Source organism: Vicia villosa, linkage group LG7, assembly GCF_029867415.1.
Source record: "Vicia villosa cultivar HV-30 ecotype Madison, WI linkage group LG7, Vvil1.0, whole genome shotgun sequence".
In the NCBI taxonomy this organism is placed as follows: domain Eukaryota; kingdom Viridiplantae; phylum Streptophyta; class Magnoliopsida; order Fabales; family Fabaceae; genus Vicia; species Vicia villosa.
Window position 1 is genome coordinate 44,928,086 of NC_081186.1, and position 9,969 is coordinate 44,938,054.

Consider the following 9,969-nt stretch of genomic DNA (forward strand, 5'->3'; position numbering starts at 1 on the left):
CCAGCGTCAATCATATCCTGGATTTTGTTCTTCAACGGCCAACAATCATTAGTGTCATGCCCAACGCTGTCGGAGTGATAAGCGCACCTTGCATTAGGGTTATATTGGTGAGACGCGGTATTAGGCTTCAGAGGAGGATCCTTTAAAGTAATCAACCCTGCTTTCAGCAACTGTTGTAACGCTTCAGCCAAAGTTATGTTGATCTTTGTGAATTGTCTTTTAGATGCGCCTTGTTTACGCTGGTTGCCCTTTTTTCGTACCAGCCCTTGATTAGAGGCTAGGATTGATCCCACAGTATTGGATTCATTCCTCTCATTGTGCACTTTCTTTGCGGTATTAGAATATGTAGCCACTTGGATTTTACCGCTTCGGATGCCGCTTTCAACCCGTTCCCCAGTCAGTATAAGCTCGGTGAATCCAGATGATGAACTTCCCAACAAATGACTATAGAAAGGGCCAGTTAGTGTATTCATGAACGTATCTACCAACTCTCTGTCAGTCAAGGAAGGTTTGACTCTTCCAGCTAGATCTCTCCATTTCTGAGCATACTCCTTGAAACTTTCCTTAGGTCCCATGGACATGCTTTGTAGTTGCATGCGAGTTGGTGCGAGATCAGAATTATATTGGTATTGCTTATAGAAAGCAACAACCAAATCTTCCCAAGTACGGATGTTGGTACTTTCCAGTTGATAGTACCATTCGAGTTGAGTTCCAGATAAACTCTCTTGGAAGAAATGGATCCAGAGCCTCTTATCAGCAGTGTGGGGCTGAATCTTTCTTACATAAGACCTCAAGTGCATCTTTGGACAAGAGACTCCATCATACTTAGCAAAGGCGGGAGTTTTGAATTTTGGAGGAATAACGACCCCAGGAACGAGTCCAAGCTCTTCAAAATCCAGCCCAGGTACCTTCTGAATTTCCACGCTTCTCAGACGCTCTTCTAACATCTTGTATTTGTCATCAGGATGTTCATCCTCATGGTGATAGTCCTCTTCTTCTTCAGAGGGTTTGGCAGAATCATGGTTACTTTTTGCATCACTTTTGATACTAGCATCATCATCTTGCTCATCCTCATCATTGTCTTCAGAGGGTTCAGCATCCCTGAGTTGCAAGATCGGTCTAAGCTTTTTCCCCAGAGTCTTCTTACCCTTCTTCTTCTTCTTGGTCAGGAGTGCTTTCAGTTCATCTTGCCCCTTGGACAGGTTCAGGATCAGATCTTGAAACTGGGCGTTCTGAGCTTGAAGGTCTTTGACTGATTGCTCGAGATTCATGATGCTGAAATAAACAGCGAGGTGGTAAGAAACCTGTGGTGGAAACCTGTGATGCAATGTTATGAATGCAGATGCAATACTTCCAAGGATCTTTGGAAATTTAGTTAGCAACATTGGAACATGATTCGATCGCTTCTTCGTTTGAAGAACTCTGATTTTTTGGATGTTCTTCTATGGGAATCAAGCTCACCATATCCAGTGGGTCATCGCCTCTGATTCGGGATACTTCGAATTTGAAGGTATACGGCCAAAGGAAGATAAATCCTCTTGCCCCTTTGTTAGGTGCTGAGTTTCTGACTTGGAAGGTACGTGGCCAGAGGAAAATAAATCTTCTTGCCCCTAGATAGGACTTTAGTCCTTGATAAGAGTACCTGGAATTGTGCGCCCTAAATCCCTAAGATCCTTGAAAGGGTTAGTTAAATCATGTTATGCGTATGATGTCATGATGTCATGATGTTATGTAATGCATCAGGCAAAGCGTAAGATGGTAAGGACGAATGAGTCCCACAAGAAAAAACCTGCGAGAAAACCAAAGGGTTAGTAGCAAGCACAGACAAGTCACACAAGTGTCCTTAAGTTTAAAGGCTTGCGTGAAGTTCGTAGGTAAGTACCCTCCCCACTGAAGTTAAGTTGGTTCAACCTGTCCTAGAATAGTAATCGGGTTCTATGGTGCTCATATCTCTGATCTTTCTCGCAGGCATTATCTCAACATGGCACTCGATCGGCCAGCCAAAAGCATCCCTAGAGTCCAACCTCAATGAGTGTAGCATCGAGTATCAACCGGCTTCAGTCAGGAATCCAAAGCCAGCTATCTCGCTACTTCCTATGGGCCAAAGTCAAGTTCAACTAAGGTTCTAAGGGCGAATTAGTGCTTGTGACACTACGCGGTAGCCAAATGTCTCCTCGATCATATTCAAGGGCCATCAGGACAAACCAAAGTGTCGCACTAACGGTGGCCACCAGTTCAACCATAACGATACATGTCGTACAGCCTCCCTGGTCTCATGCCACATACCTAAGGTACACTAGATCCGGGTGTAGGATCTTTCACAGCAGAATACCCAAAACAACCCTTAATAATAAAGCAAACAATACAAACAATTTAAAGTGATCCTAAACTTTAAGGTAACCCCTCTTTTATTCGAAAGCATCCCCAGCAGAGTCGCCAGTTCTGTAATACGGTGAACTGACTTTGTTCGAAATGTGCGAATAGCAAGAGTCGCCACCGACTTTTATTTTTATCCAATTAGGAAAGGCTAAAAGAACAGAAAAAGACCTTTGGAAAAGATTTGAGTTCGGGGGGTAATTATACAAAGGGAAGGTGTAAGGCACCCTTTGCATCCATGGTTATCCATGGGCTCTTAATTTCTTAGCTCACTTGTTTGTTTGAATTGTTTGAAAAGTGTCGTGTGTGAATAGTAAAAACTTTGTTAAGGACTTTAGCTTGTAAATAAGCGTAGCCTTGTTTTGAAATTGTTTTGAAAGGAGGTGTGAAAAGCATTGGATTTTTGAATTGATTGTGAGTAAGCAATTAATAGCTACCTACCCTAAGTTTGTCTTTCGTGTTCTTTAAGTCTTTCAGGCGAAAGGATCTATCCATACCATGAGAGGGCAGGAAGTCTTTCAATTGGATGTGCGGGTCATCGAAGGGTCATCGTGGATAATCGTTCGCCACAAGACTATCCCTACCATGAAGAGGGCAGGTAGTCTAAGGGAAGGATATAATAGTCATTAAGCAACAGTAAGGATACCTTAGCAATCGAAGGGACTATCACCATTTAATCGAGGGACTAGATCATATTTATCGTAGGCAACTCGAAGGGACTATGATCTTTTATCGGAGGGACGTGGTGATTTTTGAATCGAAGGCAGCAAGCTAAGGTATCCCTACGCTCGAAGGGACTTGACTATTTGATTGAAATTGAAGGCAACAGGCAACAAGAGGGATTACCCTAAAGGTGTGTGGGTGCAACAATCATGTGGTTAACTTCGATGACATTTATCTTGTAATTAGGTGATCTACGTTCAATTCATGGTTATCACTCCCTAAATTACTAACCACGCAGTTTAAAATTGCAGAAATTAAAGGGCAAACAAAATAAAAGTCCTACGCTATTACAATAAACACCTGCGGGGATGGGGGAATTAAAAGACGGAAAAAATAAGAAGGATCAATAATAAGTTTTAAACATTGAATGCCTTGATCTCCCTCGAACCTTCGAATGACCCTGAAAATTAAAAGGAAAATAATAGGAGTTAATGTATCACGGACTCAATGACTATTGAGGTAAACCTATTAAAAGACAAAAATAACAATGAAAATAAAATGATATTTAAACAAAAGGAATTAGAAACTTAGCTTTTGTAACTGAAAGCGCGTAGTCGAAAGATCTTGACTAACCCTGAAAATTGGGCACAAAGAAGAAAAATGTTAGTGCATTAAAGATCTCAACAAATCAAAAATGAAAATGTAACAGATTAAAAATTAAACTGGTAAAGCAAACAAATAAAAAGAGCGAGGCAAAAAGGAAAACCTTGAATGGGTAAAAGTTAACCAAATTAATAGAATACATAAAGGCAAGGCTAAACCCTGATTTTTAGGGAATGAGGTTTTAGGAGAAAAAACACTAAGTTAATGGATGACATCTACCTGACAGTGATTAGTGCTCATGATGAAAAGAAACAATTAAAATAATCAGGATTTTATTGGTTTAACCATAAAAAATGAATAATAAAAAAAATTGAAAGTTCGATTAAATAAAAATAAATTAAAAAGTCATGAAAATATTCATTTAATAAATAAAATAAAAAAGTTTCAAATAAAATAAGTTTCTTTTAAAAATAATAAAGGAAAAGAAAATAAATAGGAGAGGAATTATATAATTTAAAAAAATAAATAAATAAAGGTTAGAAAACTTAGCTGGTTCTGGTGTGTTGATCTCTTGAAGGTGTACCATGGAGTGCTGCTGCCTAGCGCTTCAGATTGATATCAGGATAGATCCAACGGCCTGTGCGCGAAGATACATCGTGGGTGTAATCAAGCTGAACACGCTGAATCCAGGAACAAGTTTAGCAAACAAAATAAATTAAAATAAAGGTGGAACGCTGGGATCGAACCCAGGTTCTCAGAGATACGAGCTTGCTGCACTTGCCACTTGTGCTGGAATCTTTCGCTGATAACAACACACACCAGATTAATTAAATACAAAAAGCACACACTAAAGGAAAAAATTCAAACTCGGTCAGAGGTGGGGCCCGAGTAGTGCCCTCGTGACCAATCAAGGCTAGGAGAGAGTATTTGACTTGCTGACTGACCAATCCGATGCCTCCAACGTGCCCAGTCAACATCATCTTCCTCAACGAATTGCTGCAAAAGTTAGTTACGGTTTTTTGTTTTGGATTTGCTACGACTTGTTCATGCAATTTTCGCAGCTAATTATTGAAAATTTAAACAAGCGGAATAACGACCCAAACAACTAAAATAACAACCCAGATCTCTTAAAACACATGCTAGCAATTCGTTGGTGGCATCCTTTTGTATTGTAACGTCCTCTATGCATGAAAACGAAAGCCTCCTCCTTCAATGCCCTAACAATGGTGTTCTTCAATTTTCACGTTAAAACTCGCAAACAATAGGTTAAACCTGTTCTAATGGATCTCAGGAACACATTAGTGACGGTAGTTCATATTAAAACATGATAAAAATAAATAAATAACGTTCATGAATGATATGCAATAAGAGTTCATGATGTGCGTGAATCGAACATGCTTGGTCATGGATTTGGACCTGTACCTAACCTTGAAGAACTCAGGGGCGAGTATTTATGCTTGAGATTGTTTGAGGGTGGCTGCAAATAGAGGTTCGAAAGTGGAAGCTTTCTTGAAGATTTTTTTTGAATGAAAACCCTAGCTTGATGGCTGCTTCTTTCCAAATTTTTCGTCCTCCCATCATTAGGTTTTTGTTCTGAATATATAGAGGAGTCTTTTAGGGTTATAAAACTTTAGAAAATCTTATTTTATGTGAAGAAAATATTTGATTCTCAATTTGCATTAAAACTTGATTTTTCTATTCCAATCTTGTTCCTTCCTCTCCAATCCCCCTATTCACGAAATTGGATCCTATATTTGATGTATTGCATGATTGGAATTGATTGAGAAATCAAATCTTGGATTTAAAATAAATTATTCTAATTTTATATAATTTATCAATATTTAAATGAATTAAAATTCAAATAAATAAAAATAAATATTATAAAATAAAATAATTATTTCAAGAGTAATTATAAAGCCCATAGTGAAGTTTGAAACCCATATCTTAGGCCCATTTGGAGATATTTGGAGTTTTGAACCCTTTCTCTTCATGCATGCCCTTGGAAATAAATGAACTTGTACACCTTGCCATTTCCTCATACTTCAACATTTTTCCATGTTCTTAGACTTTTCAGAAACCTTAAAGAGTCCTATAACCAATGTTTTTGGTCCCATATCAAAATAATTTTCCATGCTCCTTGTGTGTCCTTTTGAAGAAAATGACTTTTGGTTGACTTTTGAAAAGGACCTTTAATGTTTTGGTCCATATCTCTTATGCGGAAGCATTTCTGGATCTTGGACTCAACATCAAAGTTGTAGAGAATTGAATTTCCTTGAGAATGAGATTTGGTTGAGGAATTTCTGATAAAGTATGAGAGAGATATGATCAGTCAAAGTTGGGTTGACTTTTAGTTCAAAACCCTAAATTAGTAACTTGGATATTTGATGATTTTGGAGCTTTCCTCGATGAATCATGATCAAATCTTGATCAAATGATGAATGACACTTCAAACTGAGAATGTTGACAAAAAATCAGGAACTTTGACTATGATTTGAGCATAGTTTGACTTTTAGGTCAACTAGTCGATTGTTGATTATTTGAACTGTGACTGAGCAATCTTATGAATCAGAGCTTGAAAACTTGGCATAAGGATCCTTTGAGACATATGAGAGGCCATGGGATCCATTCGAGGTCTTAGAACTTGATTTGATCTCGAGAGAAACAAAACCCTAGTTATGGATTGATTGCTTAGGAGTTAAGTAAGTGTGCCCACTTCTTGCATATGCTTGATTAACTGAAGATCATATGAGTCAAGATATATTGAAATATGATGGGCAAATTTTGGGGTATGACAGGGTTCTACCAAGTGACCCAGAATTGTCAGCCCCCTCTAAAGCACCCTCGAACATGGTACATGCATACCACGCAATGATACTTTTGGAAGAAACCTATCTGAGCTGTAGTATCGGGTAGCGACCATAACTTGGCATGCACCAAGAATAGCCCCCCCACTACGTTCCTGAAAGTTAGGATGGATTAAAGGTGACTAAAGGTCCCTGAGCTCCGACGCACCCAAAGATACATGCGTAAACCTCTCTCATGCAAAAGAGGTACACAATAACCAGTGGAGGCCTAACTCAAGTGCGAACTTCATTTTGACCAACCCCAAGCATGCACAAGGGGGGTCTCCATGACTATGCCGCTCCTAAACTTAAGTGTTCTTGAATCCGGGAATAGGATTCGTCCTTCAGTTTTCCCAAAACAACCCTGAAAAAATAAAACAAACAAAGCAAACAATAGAAAACATTTAAGTGATTCCTAAACTTTTAAGGTAACCCCTCTTTTATCAAATTTTTCATCCCCAGCAGAGTCGCCAGTTCTGTAATACGGTGAACTGACTTTTTATTAATCGGAATGTCGCGGTAAGCAAGAGTCGCCACCGACTTTTATTTTATCCAAACAATATTCGGAAAGGCAAAAAGAAACAGAAAAAAAACCTTTTAAGAAATCTAAGTTCGGGGGGTAATTTATGCAAAGGGAAGGTGTAAGGCACCCTTTGCATCCATGGTTTTCCATGGGCTCTTAATTTGCTTTGCTTGCTCGTTTGTTTAGAAAATGTAGATGAAAGAGATAGGGACTTTAGCTCGTAAATGAGCGTAGCCCTTTTGAAAAATTATGAGAAAGAATATAGTGAAAGTTTGAGCATTGCAAGGCAATTAGGGGCAATTACCTTAAACTCAGATGATAGGTCTCTTTTTAGCCTTTCAGAATGAAAGGGTCTATCCTTGCCATAAGAGGGCAGGAAGCCTTTCGTTTGGAGGTTGAAGGGTCATCGAAGCATCCTTTGCCATAAGACTGTCCCATGCCATAGAAGGGCAGGTAGTCTAAGGCAAGGATCAGAATAAGCCATTTCGTAGGCAGCCAGAAGATACCTCAGCCATTTTCCGTAGGCAACATCCGAGGGTCGAGGTCATTTTTGTGTATCGAAGGCAGCATCATTTAGGGTCGTATGACCTTTTAATTATCGAGGCAACAGGCTGAGGTATCCTCGTATTCGAGGGACATGGCTTATTCTGCAAAAAAACACGAAGGCAACAGGCAACAGGCAACAGGCAACAAGGCAACAGAGAGGTTACCCCAAAAGGGTGCGTGTGTGTAACAATCACGTGATTATATTCAGATATTTATCTTTTAATTAGTTATTCTAATTCAATTAACGAGTTGCACTCCCTAAATTACTAACCACGCAGTTATAAAGTAATAAAGGGGAAGGGGACAATGAAACCAGCGGATCCCCAATGGGGTTTGACACAAGTAATAATTAAACAGAAAAATAAAAGGTTAGGGTTTAGGGTTACCAAACTCGTGGCTTTGGCAATTTGACAAACCCTGGAAAAGGCAAACAAAAATAGGGTGAGTGCATTGTCAGGTTCGAAAGCAAACTTCATTAACCACAAAGAAGATAGGATGATAAATTAAAAGTAGAATAGAAAGAAGGTACTTAGCTTTGTATTTGATCTGATATGGTTGCTAGGGCGCCTTTAGGGTTGACCCTGAAAAAAGGCAAGGCAGAAAGGGAGAGTGAATGTATGCACAGTTCAGAAAATGTAAGGGCAACCTTAAAATCAAAAGGAAACAAAATAGACTTTGAAATTTAAATGAATTGAATACTTAGCTTCGTATTTGACGTGGCGCGTATTCGGAAGGTATTTGCCAAGCAACCCTGAAAAAGGCACGGAAACCAAATATCTTCAGTGTATGGACTGATCGTCATAAACCCTAATTAGGGTACAAATTGAATGAGAAGAAGAAAATAATTCAATTAATTATTGGTCTTGCGACCTAATTAATTAAATCGAGAAAAGAAAATAAAATCGAGCACGCGGGTATTTTTCAGGAAATTTTAGAATTGAAATAAAATATATATGAATTTTTTGAATAAATATAGGTAATTAAATATAATTTAAATAAATAAATAATATTAAGAAAATAAAATAATTTAAATAAATAAATAAAGGAAAAAAAAAGAAAAAATAGATAAATATTAAATATTAATAAATAAGTATATGATATAAAATAAATAAAAAAAAAAATAAATAGTAAGTATGTTAATATCTTAAAGAAAATAATTAAAATAAGATAATTATTTTTATATATATAAAAAAGAAGTTTTAGAAAATATATATAGTTTTCATAATATAAATATAATTAACTAAATAATTTTATGTAATTAAATATAAAAAAAAATTTAGAAACTTAGCTGGTCGATCCTGTGTGGCGCGCGCATGAAGTCCACGATGCGCCTGCGGATTCAGGGCCACGAGATCTACTTTCCAGATGATCAAACGGCTGGGAAGAGGAAGACACACCATATGCCAGCATGTGCGGAGCACTGAAATAACTTGGATTTAAAATCCAAAACGCGCGCGAATAGCCCACTCGGAAGAAGACACGTCGTCGTCTTCTTCCTTGAGAAAGATAAATGTGTCTTTTACACCGTTTTTCATAGATACGCCGTAAAAGCATGGACCTATCACACCTGTTGATTGCTAACAACCACCAAACATGCATAAAAATTGACAGCAGGACCATGGTTCGATTCAGTTGGTCATTGCGAACTCAACCATGGCTTTATTTGGACTTAATTTCATCTGTTACAGAAAACCCTAAAAAGAATTTCGAAACCCTAATAATGGCACGATACGGTATATGAACGCAAACCATGAATTAAGAGCCCAGAAACATTCCACACATCATTATACACAAGAATATGCATTCAAAACATGTTTATGCATCATGAATTGGAGAGATCGAAGAGAAATTCAGAGATGCAAACCGTGAGCTTTTAGGGACAATTCTGAACGTGCTTCGTGCGTATGAGGACTGGAATTGCTTCAGTGATCTACCTTGAACGTGTTGGAAGCAATGAAACGCCTTGAGTTGGTTTATAACTCGAATTTGAATTTGAAATTTTTCTTGCCTTTTGGAACTCGGTTTTGGGGTCTTGAAGGCAGAATTTCTGAACCCTAAGGGTCTGCTAGGTTTATGTTTATATATTGGAAGAAATTAGGTTAACAAACTTGAACAAAATCCAATCCAATCTTTGTTTTGTAAATTGAGAAAATTTGATTTATGTGTGTTTCTATTTTGGATCAGTTTCAATTTACTTGTTCCAATCTTGCCTTTCTGAATTTGAATCAAATATATTATTTGATTAATGGTTGGATATGATTGGAATGAAAAGAAACTCAATCTTTTTTGCAATTTTCTTCAAATAATGATTAAATATATGATTTAAATGAATAAAAATTCAAATAAAATCAAATATTCCATGTATTTTCGTGGGAAAGAGCTCTTGGGCCTTTGGATACTTGGGGATCAGGATTA